Genomic DNA, 12,954 nt, shown 5'->3' on the forward strand with positions numbered 1-12,954 from the left:
GTCTGAGAACCCCACGAGAATGTATTTGAGGCTGAGCCTCAGACAGCCTTCTTATCCTGAAATCCCTAAGGCTGTTTGTGAAGGTATCCCATCTAAACCCTATAATTCCTTATGAATTTAAATCAGACTGGTAATTATACTTGTTCCAGAAACACAAACCTCTGGTGATACAAATGTGGCAATCTATTGGAATGGCTAATACATTTAAGCAGAAAGATGGAAGCCCACAAATCCCTCCCCAATAAATGGCATTTTACAAGTCCAGGGGATAATGTAATGCTGGGTGCCAATTTAGTACTACAATTGTCACGTAAGGATCCTTTCCAAATATTTTTAAATTTATTTTTAAATTAATAAATACATAATGTATATATTTGTAGTACAAATATTATTCTCATTTGATGTTGTATGATTTTTGATAGAAAACTACAGTTACATTTTTGGAATGAATTTCAAAAGTCTCTAGGAGGTTAACACTCTTCTGATGAAGGCAATAACCATTACATCTTTCATAGATAAGCATACAGTCTTCTGCTTAAGAGGGATCATTAAGAGAAGCCTCACTACCTTCTGAGGCTATCCGTTGCCCCTCAGGTCCAGTTCCAAGCTAGGAGAAAGACACTGGAAATAAAACGGAGGCAGGCTTCAGGAAAGGAAGTCTCTGTTTATTTGGTAGCCAGAAAGTAGTTACAGCAGCATGTTTGTTACTGAGGTGGCTAACAAAATGGGGGTGAGAGTAGGTGGGTTTTTATACATTTTTGGGGCTTTATGATTTAGGGTAAGGGTTATATTCCTGTATAAGAATATGTCCTTTAATATTTTAATGACTGTTGCTAGATTCCTATGGGGTCATGTAGCGGTCATGGCTGGCTCTACAGGCAAGAAGGAAAATGCAAATCCTAGGTGTTTTATTTGTCTCAGCTAATCTTGTCTGTTTGAACTTCTTGCATATTGTGTTGCATGTTTAGGGTTTCTGGCTGCTCTTTGCTTATGAATAGATTGGCCCAGGCTTTCTGAATGGATACAAAATCTCCATTCCTAAAGACCAGCCTCTTCAAGCTTCTGTTTGAGGCTGTTTTCCTATGGCAAGAAGACTGGTTCTGCTTTCTACTTTGTTAAGATTTTTCTCTTCTTCTCCTGCCTCTTTTTAATGTTAAGAATAAAGAATATTTTAATCTGGAGGGGGAGGTTCCTACACTCCATTAAGTTCCTCATGGTGTCAGGAAGTTCTTTCCAATGTTTATACAAATTTCTTTTTCTTCTAACTAGAACCCCCTATTGGTTTGGAAAGGTTGATTTCCAACCTTTCCAAACTTCCCCAAATTAGGCATCTTCCAGATATATAGTTATCTACTATGTTTCATTGCCATTATCACTATTGTTGAGAATTCTGAGAATTCCATATATTTGAAGGACACTCAAACTAAAAAAGCCTGCTCTTTATTACACAACAAACCTCTCAATTTGCAAATTACTCCAAATGCATTTCAATCAATCTGTAATTCCTCTGCTTTTTCCTCACTATCAGCAAATTTAAACTGCTTCCCAGCACAAAGATGTCTCCTAGTTTGGAGCTCACAGGCAGTCCCTTGACTTAATCTAAACAGGCTAAAACTTGATCACAGTATTGAGCTCTCATTTTGTCTGCTTCAAACTTGTCAGTTGCTGAGCATGCTGCTCCTGGAATTTCCAGTTCTTCCTGAAACAGCTTTTTATCCTTCATATAGAAAAAGGACCTCCCTTCTACCAAACTGTTATATATTGGTATAGATGTGCATTTGTCTCCTCGTTTGCAAATCATCCATGCTGAGATGCTACTGTAGGTTGCAAGGGAGGATTGATTTTGGCAAACATTAGTAGAGCTACTCAGAAGCCTGAAAGACTTTCATCTCTACATGATGCCAGATCAACCTTACATATGAAGTATGCTTTCCTAGCAAATCCTAAGAGTGTTGCATTACTGCCAACAAACATGCCAAGAAAACTTAAGTCAAGGGCTTTTCTCTGAGCTGGGACTGCTAAAATGCAAGTGGAGAAGTAGGGGAGGTAGTTGTCTCTCAAATAAGAAGACAATTGCTAAATGAACTTTGAATGATGCATTTCTCCTTCTGAAGTAAGAAAGGAGCCTCCCCTTCCAATTTCTTACAATAACTTGGTCCCCAAATTGTAGAAATGTGGAATAGAATACTGACATTTTACAGACAATGTCATAAGACTGGCAGGAAGATGTGTCTGCAGAGGCAGAAGAAATGGTCATGTAGACTCAGTAAAAGAACTCTTAATGGAAGAAAATGGCATCCCACCTTCCCTTATTTATTGAAGAATATATCTGTGAGAGCTATAAGCTAAAATGGAAATAAAAAAAGTCTCTCAGAAGAATACAGTGACAAGCAATTGCCAATTTGGTTCCAGGAAAATTACATGGACATTTTAATGAAATCACTGAAACTGAACTCTGAAAGAGATCTTAACTTTTTTACCTCTCCCAGAAAACTTCATAAGAAATAATAGAATACAATAGAATAGGATAGAAACAGAGTTGGAAGGGATCTTGGAGGTCTTCTAGTTCAACTCCGTGCTCAGATAGGAAACCTACACCATTTCAGACAAATGGTTGTCCAACCTCTTCTTAAAATGTTAGAGAATTCACAACTTCTGGAGGCAAGTTGTTCCACTGATTAATTGTTCTAACTGTCAGGAAATGTCTCCTTAGTTCTAAGTTGCTTCTCTCCTTGATTAGTTTCCACCCATTGCTTCTTGTCCTGCCCTCAGGTGCTTTGGAGAATAGCTTGACTCCCTCTTCTTTGTGGCAACCCCTGAGATATTGGAACAGACTTCATAGAAACAAAAGTTAAAATTTTGCTCACATTAATTAAATCCTTTCAATATAAAGAGACAAGTGCTGGTAAAAAAAGGTTTAGGTTTAGCTTTGGCATTTCTTTGGCCTTCTTAGGCTAGTGTACTCACATGGAATATTCAAACAGTGTTAGGAACATTCCTGAAACATATTAGTAATATTAATAATAGAAGTAGCAGCAATAATATTGAATTTGATAATCCATCACCTTTTCTATCCTATTCTTTTGCAGGAAACTCTTAATCCTTGTCCTTTTGGGGGGTGGGGGGAGTTGAGCACACTTACAAACAAAGCACAAGATTCTCACCACTCAATTAAAAAAAAATCTAAGAAAGTTTATGAGGAAAAAAACATTATTGCAGAGCAAAATTGTGCTGGAGAGTTTGCTGTTTTCCCATTCTTGAATTGTTTTTTTTCCATGGTCAAAAGCAAAGCAGGGCAGGGAGCTTGGCAGGCATTAAAGGAAGTGCTTGTAGGCACATGGACACCCAATTGGCGATAAGGCAGAGGGATAGATCAGGTTGTAGAGGAAGGGTTTTTTTTTCTATTGAGGGCTACATTTCCTCAAGAGCAATTATGTAGGGCTAGAAGAACTCAGTGACAAGAAGTAGAACAAAAGTGGCACGAGATCCTCTCTGACTCTTTTTCTGTTGTAAAACTTTTTTCCCTGCCTGCAGTCTCCAGGGAGAGCACTGGTGACTTTTACTGGAGATTTGAACTGATCTCTTGAACAGGGCTTTGGCAAAGAAGCTGAGGGCTGTATGGAATTTGAACTTTATGGTGGCTGCAGGTTTACTGTGCTAGTTGGTTAAAATGTTATTTGGTGATTATGCAATGCCTGCTACAAAAGCATTCTGAGTGTGTGGTCTAAAGTTAGCAAGAAGTCACAGTAACCTTGCCTTTTGCAACTACAATGCAAAGCTAATGTTCTATTGCTATTATTGGGATTCCTGACACAATGTACAATAACCACTTAAACTGAATGTGTTATAGCTGGCCTTGTTCTATAGAAAGAGAGAAGTGTCCTTTTCATGACAAGAACAGTAGTGATGTCAACAGTGTTTCTAGGACTCTTGTATCTCCTAACATGATCAAAAATAAACTGGTGCAGTTGCCACTGAAGTTGCTAAACATTTCTCTTGTAAAAGATGGACGAATTTAAAGGAATGTGAAGGATATCATGAAGAGTTTAGTCCTAATAAAGAAGTATAACCTTATCCATACAGGTTCATTATTAGGATGCAAAGTGAGCTAAACTAGCACAAAATAGATTGCTATGCTTAAGCGGGTGCAAGAGTGCGGTTAAGTTAAATTAAAAAAAAACAGCTGTTTTCAAGATGGCTGCGAACATGGATCCTGTGACTAACCGCTCCTTCTTTCAGTGTATGGTGTGTATGATTCTGTGTGTGTTTAGGATCCTTTCCTTGATTGAATCCTGTGGGGCAAGGAGCATCTATAGTCAGCAAGCCTTGTTACAAATTGAACTGAAATGTGAAAAGGCTATTATGGACAATTTTATACAATCTCATAACATACTGGAGGAGGCAGCTAGGCCCTTGGGGGAACCATGGATCACTATCCCTGTAGGAAGGAGGAAGAGGTGGAAAAGAAGAACAGGGAGAGGAAGAGAAGATGCTGTGCTGGGGTTTTCTTTAGGCTGAGTAAGTTTCCACACAAGCCTTCAATTCCAAGTATATGTCTTACCAATGCAAGATCTCTGACTAACAAAATGGATGAATTAAGGCTACAGATTGCAAAAATTAAATTCATCAAGAACTGCTGTGTTTTGCTAATCACAGAAACTTGGCTTCATGCACTCATTCCAGATGCAGCTGTTGAGCTGGAAGGTTACATAGCTCACCGGCAGGACAGGAGTAGAGATTCTGGCAAGATCAAAGGGGGAGGTTTAAGCCTTTATGTGAACAAAAGCTGGTGTCAAAGACTGTAGACAGCCACTGATCCATGGATCTGGGGTATATGACTCTTAAATGTAGACCCATATATCTTCTGTGAGAATTCAGTGTGGTTTTGATGACTGCAGTCTATATCCCACCTGATGCCAATACTACCATAGCTTTGGGATTCTTGTATAACATTGTTAGTAATCAGCAGAATAAGTATCCTGATGCTGTGCATATCACAGTGGGGGACTTTAATCAAGCTGATTTAAAAGAAGTGCTCCCTAAATTCTATCAGCATGTTAAGCGTGCTACTAGAGGAGCAAACATATTGGGCAAAGTATATACAAACATGACTATAAGGTTATACAATTACCACATTTGAGACAATCAGACCACATGTCACTGCTTTTAGCACCAGCGTACATCCCTCTTAGGAGATGGGCTCTGCCTATAATAAAGACAGTGAAATCTTGGCCAGAAGATGCTTCCCAACAACTTCAGGATTATTTTGAGAACACAAATTTGGACATCTTTAATGACCCTGACCTAAAGGTGCACACTGCAACTGTTCTGTACTATATCAACTCTGCACAGATACTATCTGTTAAGTTTGGGAAAAGAGAGGCTGAACCAGAGCATGAGTGCAACAATACTTTATTATAACAATAAAGGGCTGACCATGCTTGCCACGCCTGGAACTGGCTCGCAGCGATCAGCAACTGGTTGGACCCCGCAGCCTGCTTTTATAGCTGGCTGCTGGGGAGAACCAACCAATGAGTAAAGGGGAGAACGCCCCCGCAAAGTGAATGGACCTGAGTGAGAACTCCTAGAGTCCTCAGGACATAACACCCCTTCCCCCCAGATGCGAACACGCATAGTCTTTGAGGTAGGCAGGAGGTTTATGTTGGCGCCCGGAACGGCGCAGCTCTGGAACGCTGACTGTCCGTTCAGAGTCTGTCTGGGAAGGCAGAGCCGGGTAAGTGTCACCAACGTGCCCCTCGGTTCGGGCAGGCCCGGGACTTGTAGGGTTGGTCACTGGGGACGTGCTCCGGTAGACTGGATCGGGCTGGTCTGCCGTCTGGGCGCCGCTGTCGGTGTTCGGGCTTTCTGGAATGACTGTTGGTGTGCACTGGTCGCCGGGAAGGATGTGGATGTGGGGTTGATGCTGAGACCTCCCGTCGCTTTGTGATTCTGGGTCCCTGCTAGTGTGGGTGTTGAGACGCCTACGCAGCTGGTCCAGGTGCCTTCTCCAGACCCGGCCGTCCTCCAGTCTAACCCGATACGACCTTGGTCTGGTGATGGCCACGATCTCGCCCGGGATCCACAGGGGGTCTCCAGCGAAGTTCCTTGCGAATACTGGCTCCTGTAAGATAAAATGTCTAACCCCCGATGTGGAAGCGAGGGGAGAGTCAGGGCAGTATTGTGGGTGAAGTCTGTCCAATACAGTCCTCAGACGCCTGCCCATCAGGAGCTCAGCTGGGGACTTGTTGGTGACTGAACATGGAGTTGAATGCTGGCTCATCAGGAAACGCGAGAGTTTGTGGTGCCAGTCATCCTTGCTGAACCTGGCCAGGGCTTCTTTAGTGGTCCTGACGGCCCTTTCAGCCAATCCGTTACTGGCAGGATGAAATGGGGCTGTGAAAATGTGGCGGATACCCAGGTTGGCAGCGAAACGGCTGAACTCGGTTGATGCGAACTGGGGGCCATTGTCGGAGACAATGTAGTCGGGTAGCCCGTGTGTAACAAACAGGCGTGTTAATACGTTGGTGATTGCTTGTGTGGTGGTCGTGGATAGCTGTGCTACGTCAATCCACTTAGAATAGGCGTCCACGACCACTAGGAACATCTTCCCATGCAAAGGGCCGGCCAGGTCGATGTGAATTCTGGACCACGGAGCGCTGGCGCTCTCCCATCTAGTAGGGGTGGCAATGGGGGGAGCAGGACGGGATTCCTGGCAAATGTTGCAGGAACTTACCCATCTGACGACGTCCTCGTCGAGGCCCGGCCACCATACGTAGCTGCGTGCTAATGCCTTCATTCTCACGATGCCAGGGTGTCCCTCATGCAACGCCTCCAGAACTCGGGTACCCAGTAAGGTCGGGATGACCACTCGAGTGCCCCACAGTAGACAGCCCTGCAAACTGGACAATTCCTGCATGCGGGTCTTGAAAGGTGAGAATTTGTTTTCAACATTGCCACCCGGCCACCCCCTCCTCACCCAGTCGAGCAACTGGGCGAGCGTTTTGTCTGCCTTGGTTTTAGCAGCAATGTCAAGGGCAGTGATGGGGAGGTCCAATTGGGTGACCTCGAAAATAGCGTGTACAGGAGAAGGGTCTTCAGCCGGAGCCGGCAAGGGACAGCGGCTGAGAGCGTCAGCGTGGGACAATGTTTTACCTGGGCGGTGTATGAGTCTGTAGGAGTAGGCTGCTAGGAAGAGGGTCCATCTCGTCATCCTAGGAGAAAGGACTTGAGGGGTCTGTTTGTCCCCAGCTAGTAGACCCAGGAGGGGCTTGTGGTCTGTGACCAGCTCGAAAAAATGGCCAAAGAGAAATTCGTGAAATTTTTTCACTGCTGCAACAGCTGCTAGAGCTTCCTTATCGATCTGGCTGTAATTACGCTCTGTTGCAGAGAGCGTCCTGGAGAAAAAGGCAATGGGAGCCTCGGCGCCATTGGGAAGCCTGTGGCTTAATACTGCCCCAATTCCAAAGGGGGAAGCGTCTGCTGCCAGCACTAAAGGAAGGTTGGGGTCGAATTGAATAAGTACCGCCTCTGACGTGAGTAGTGATTTGACGGCGTGAAAAGCGTGGTCTTCTTTGTGCCCCCAGTGCCAAGGTGACTTTTTATCCAGTAATCTGTGTAGGGGTTCAGCTACTGATGCTTTATGGGGCAAGAAGGACGCGTAAAAGTTCAATAGCCCCAAGAAAGCCTGTAGTTCAGTTTTGGAGGTTGGAGTGGGTGCCTCGTGAATTGCCTTAACCTTGGACTCCAGGGGGTGAATGCCTGAAGCGTCAATTTTATAACCCAGAAAGTCCACCTGTCTAGTGGCAATGGCGCATTTTCTTTTTTCAATTTGAGGCCATGCTGTCTGAACCTCTCTAACACTGCTCGAACTCTCTGGAAGAGTTGGGGTCTGTCCCTGGCCGAGACTAAGATGTCGTCGAAGTAGGGTACTACTCCAGGGAGGCCCTGTAAAATCCGCTCCATGAGGGTTTGAAAGATACCTGGGGCGACACTTACGCCAAATTGGAGACGCTTGCATCGGAAAGCACCCCTGTGAGTGACAATGGTCTGGAGTTCCGCTGTTTGGTTGTCAACAGGGAACTGTTGATACGCTTGAGACATGTCCAATTTGGCAAAAATACTGCCAGGTTCAAAAGTGTGTAATAAATGCTGAATGACGGGCACCGGGTAAGCGCTAACTTGTAGAAACTTATTGATTGTGGTCTTGTAGTCCGAGCAAATTCTCAGGCTACCGTCTTTTTGAGGGGTGTGACAATGGGCGTCTCCCATTTGGCGAAATCTGTTGGCTCAATGACCCCTTGTTTTAATAGTTTATCCAATTCAGCATCTAGTTTTGGCCGAATAGCGAATGGGACCCTACGCGGTTTTAGCCTGTTTGGGACCGCCTGGGGGTCGACTGAGAATGATATAGGGGTACCGTTATAACACCCCAGCTCATCGCTGAACACATCTGAGTAATCAGCGACTAAGGAGTCAGTGTCAGAGGTTGAGACAGCATGGACTCCTGTCAGCCCTAGGCCGAGATGGGGAAACCAATCGAGCCCCAATAAGGTAGGGAGATTGCCGTTAACTACCACTAGAGGTAGGTGACCTTTAAAAGCTCTAAAATTGACAAGGAACTTGCCTCTGCCGATTACAGGAATGGTCTTCCCCTGGTAGTCCTTCAGGCTAAACTGGCACTTCTGGAGCCGGCTAGTGGACAGGCTGGGCTGGAGCCTCTTGAGGGTGTTCCACGAGATAATTGAGAGTGCTGACCCTGTGTCAACCTCCATGCGGCACGGTTTACCTTCTAAGGAAACGGAGAGAGAGATTTTACTAACAGTGTGGCAAGTGTGCTTGGCAAGGTGGTGCGTGCGACAGTTCAATACTTGCCTCTGCGGCCCCGAGTGTGAGAAGGGGGGTGCCTTTGTGTTGAGCTTTGAGGGGCTTGGCAGACTCTCGCGATGTGCCCCCTTTATGGCAGTTATTGCAGGTGGCTCCTTTGAACTTGCAGGTGGCCCTCAGATGAGATCCACCACAGGCTAGGCACAGGGTGATGTGCTTGGGTGGACCGATGTTTTCTTGTTTGGCTCCTACCTGCGGCCGTCTGTCGTTGGAGAGGTGGTGGACGTCGTTTTCGTCACTAAGGGATTCCTCTGCTACCACCTCCTCGGAGTGGACTGGAATTGTCGTCAGCTTGGCAGTCGGGCCATGGATTTCGGTGGCTGAGTGCGCTGCCAGTTCTGCTGCCAAGGCCTCCTCGACTGCTTGTGCGAGATTGAGGTCTTTTTTCGCGAGAAGGCGCCTTTGAAGGTGTAGGTCCTTGACCCCGCAGACTAGTTGATCGAGGAGCATGTCCTCTAGGTAGGTTCCAAACCCACAATGCAGTGCTGCTGTTCTGAGGGCGGCCATATACTGATTGATGGTCTCCTTGTCCGCTTGCTTCCTCATACGGAAGGTGAATCTCCTGGCAATCTGTGAGGGCCTGGGAGAATAGTGGTTAGTGAGGATTTCAAGTAGCTCTGACCAAGGAACGTTTTTCAACTCACGGGGAGCCACGAGGGCTGTGGCCATATCGAAGACGATGGCTCCACAGTAGATCAGGAAATACGATTTTTTCCGATGCTCTCCAGCATCAGCCAGCCCAATTGCATCGATATAATGGTTAAAACGGTTCTTGTATGATTCCCACTTCTCCTCATCCGGTTTGAACGCTGGGAAAACTGGATTGGAATTCATGGTGATGGGGCCGGTAGAACAACCTGTGGACAAAATCTCTCTGGGGCAGCAGAAAAATGTTCTAGTGCCTGTGGCAGGCAAGTGATTTCAGCTCTGGAGAGGCTTTTCGCAATCCTCTCTCTCTCTCTGGGTTAACCACGTTTGGCCGTCAGCCGTTGGCAGCATTTGAATTCGCGCCTGTGTGGGCGTCAGTGACTTGACTACAGCACCGTGCTGTACCTTTTAGGTTTGAAATTCAACTGACAGCCGTTTGAATTTCGCGCCTAAACAATGAGCGGCTGCGGCTCGCAGCGCTTCACTTTCCCTGTAGCTGGGCTAACAAGCGGCTACAGACGCCTCTAACTTTCGTTCTGACCGCTCTCTCTGGCTGCGGATCAGTGTTCGCTTCTATTGCTTGCTGGCCGCTTTCTCTGTCAGCGGACCAGCGTTTGCTCTTTTTGTTTGCTCTTTTTGCTTGCTGACCGCTCTATCTGGCTGCGGATCAGCGTTGCTCTTATCGCCGGCCGATCACTCTCTCTGGCTGCGGATCAGTGGCTAGTGACTCAGCGGTTGCATGGTGCTTCTGGTAGCCATCCCATCCTCGTCGCCAGTGTTAAGTTTGGGAAAAGAGAGGCTGAACCAGAGCATGAGTGCAACAATACTTTATTATAACAATAAAGGGCTGACCGTGCTTGCCACGCCTGGAACTGGCTCGCAGCGATCAGCAACTGGTTGGACCCCGCAGCCTGCTTTTATAGCTGGCTGCTGGGGAGAACCAACCAATGAGTAAAGGGGAGAACGCCCCCGCAAAGTGAATGGACCTGAGTGAGAACTCCTAGAGTCCTCAGGACATAACACTATCACTGTGGATAAATGTATTAGGATCTATCCCAATCAGAAACCCTGGAGGACCAAGGAAGTCCGGCGCCTCTTGCGTGACAGGACCAAGGCCTTTAGGTCCAGTGATGGGGCAAGATACTTTGTTGCCAGAGCTAATCTGAAGAAAGGTATTCAGAAGGCCAAGACTGATTATAAGAGGAAGATTGAGGATAATTTTTATAGCAATAACATGAGGCAGGTGTGGAGAGGGATTCAACAAATTACAAACCATCAACTGACCAATGTCATCCCTGCTGAGGGGTTGCTTCATTGGCAGAGGAACTGAATCATTTCTTTGCTCACTTTGAAGTGGAAACATCAGTGATAGAGAAAACACAACTACCAGCCAATTGTAGCCCCCACTTCATTGTGGAGGAACAGGAGGTGAGGAAGATTCTGAGGGCTGTGGACCCTAGAAAGGCTGCTGGTCCTGACGGTATCTCTGGTCGAGTGCTTAAAGACTGTGCTGATCAGTTGACTGGAGTCTTTACCAGGATCTTCAATTGGTCTTTATCCCAGTCCACTATTCCATCTTGTTTGAAGGCTTCCACCATTGTTCTGCTGCCAAAGAAGTTCCCTATCAATAACAGTAATGATTACAGACCAGTGGCACTTATTCCTATCATCATGAAGTGCTTTGAGAAATTTGTCTGCCGGCACATCATTTCTGGTCTTCCGCATACATTTGAGAAACACCAGTTTGCATACAGAAAAAATAGATCTACAGAGGACACTATAGCCATCACTCTTCACACTGCTCTGACTCATCTGGAACAGTGGGAGGGCTATGTGAGGATGCTTTTTGTGGATTTTAGTTCTGTGTTTAACACAATTCTTCCACATAGACTAGTATCTAAACTTCTGGGCCTTGGGCTTTTAAATTCAATCTGCCTTTGGATCATGGATTTCCTGTCTGGCCACTCACAGAGGGTCAGATTAGGTAATCATACCTCTTCAGCCCTTATTCTTAACATTGGTACACCATCGGGTTGTGTGTTGAGTCCCTTACTCCACTCACGCTATTAATACTATTGATAAATTTGCAGATGATACAACAGTGGTGGGACTTGTCTCCAAGGGGGATGAGTCTGCCTACCGAGATGAGGTGGACTGGTTGAAGAACAAGATGTACAAAGAGATAAGAAGATTGGAGTTATGGATACCCGATTGAGTGAAGTGGAAAGAGATAAGGGCAGATCTTTGCGATCATTGGGATGGGAAATTGATAGATCAGAATTCTACCTTAGATTTTAAAATATAGAAGAAGAAAAGGGTGAAAACCTTGCTGAAATGATGACAGAAATCCTGGCAGAAGCATTAGAGGTAACTAAGGAGAAGATGATGGATGGAATGAATGAGGTTTTTCATGTTTATACAAGATATGCGATGAGAAATAAATTGCCAAGAGAAGTTCATATCAGATTTACTAAGAAAATAATTAAATCACAAATACTGCAGGCAGCAAGAGAAAAAACACTAAAGTACAAAGATAAAGAAATAGTGGTACTGAAACAGGAACCGAGAAGAGAGAGAGATAAGAAGAGAATATTTATTTTTGACCAAAGAGTTACTTAAGAGAGGAATAAATTACAGATGGCTGATACCCAAAGGTCTCATGTTTACCTGGCAGGAACAAAGACACAGAATTGATACAGTTGAAAAAGCTAAGTTATTCTATCTGGAATATTTTAGAAGAAGGGAGGAAGATACAAGAAAAGAAAAGCCGTTAATTTAATTTCAAGAGGAATGTACAGCAGTAATTGAAAAAGAAGAAGGAGCCATAGGTGGTGTACCCAGAGAACAATGAGAACCAAGATCTACTAGAGCAATAAATCCTTCTTATAAAGTCTAAAATGGATGAGAAAAAACTGATTACAATTAATATAAATGGGCTTAATTCAGCTATTAAAAGAAGAAAAGTATTTCATAAGTTAGAGAAATTAAAATTTGATATATAATCTGCCTACAAGAAGTACATATTAAAAAACAACATGATTATATATTGAAACAACAAAAATTAGGGAAATTATTTACACCGTTGACACACTGTAAAAAGAGAGGAGTGGTGTTATACTTTAGAGATACAATCCCTGCAGAACAAATATATACAGATGATGATGGAAGGATTTTGATGGTGGAGATAATGGACAATAATCTAAAGACACTTTTAATAGCAATTTATGCCCCAAATGATAATCAAGAAGATTTTTACAGGAAATTACATAAGAAAATAATTGAACTGGACTATGCTAATATCTGTCTGATGGGAGATTTTAATGGAATAGTAAATGACAAATTGGATTATAAAACACAAAAAACAGCAAAGAAAACTAGAAAGATATTGCCAAAATCCTTCTTTCAAATGGTAGATGAGATAAA

Source organism: Pseudonaja textilis, chromosome 1 (assembly GCF_049901715.1).
Source record: "Pseudonaja textilis isolate UNSWEBS1 chromosome 1, rPseTex1.2, whole genome shotgun sequence".
Classification (NCBI taxonomy): Eukaryota; Metazoa; Chordata; class Lepidosauria; order Squamata; family Elapidae; genus Pseudonaja; species Pseudonaja textilis.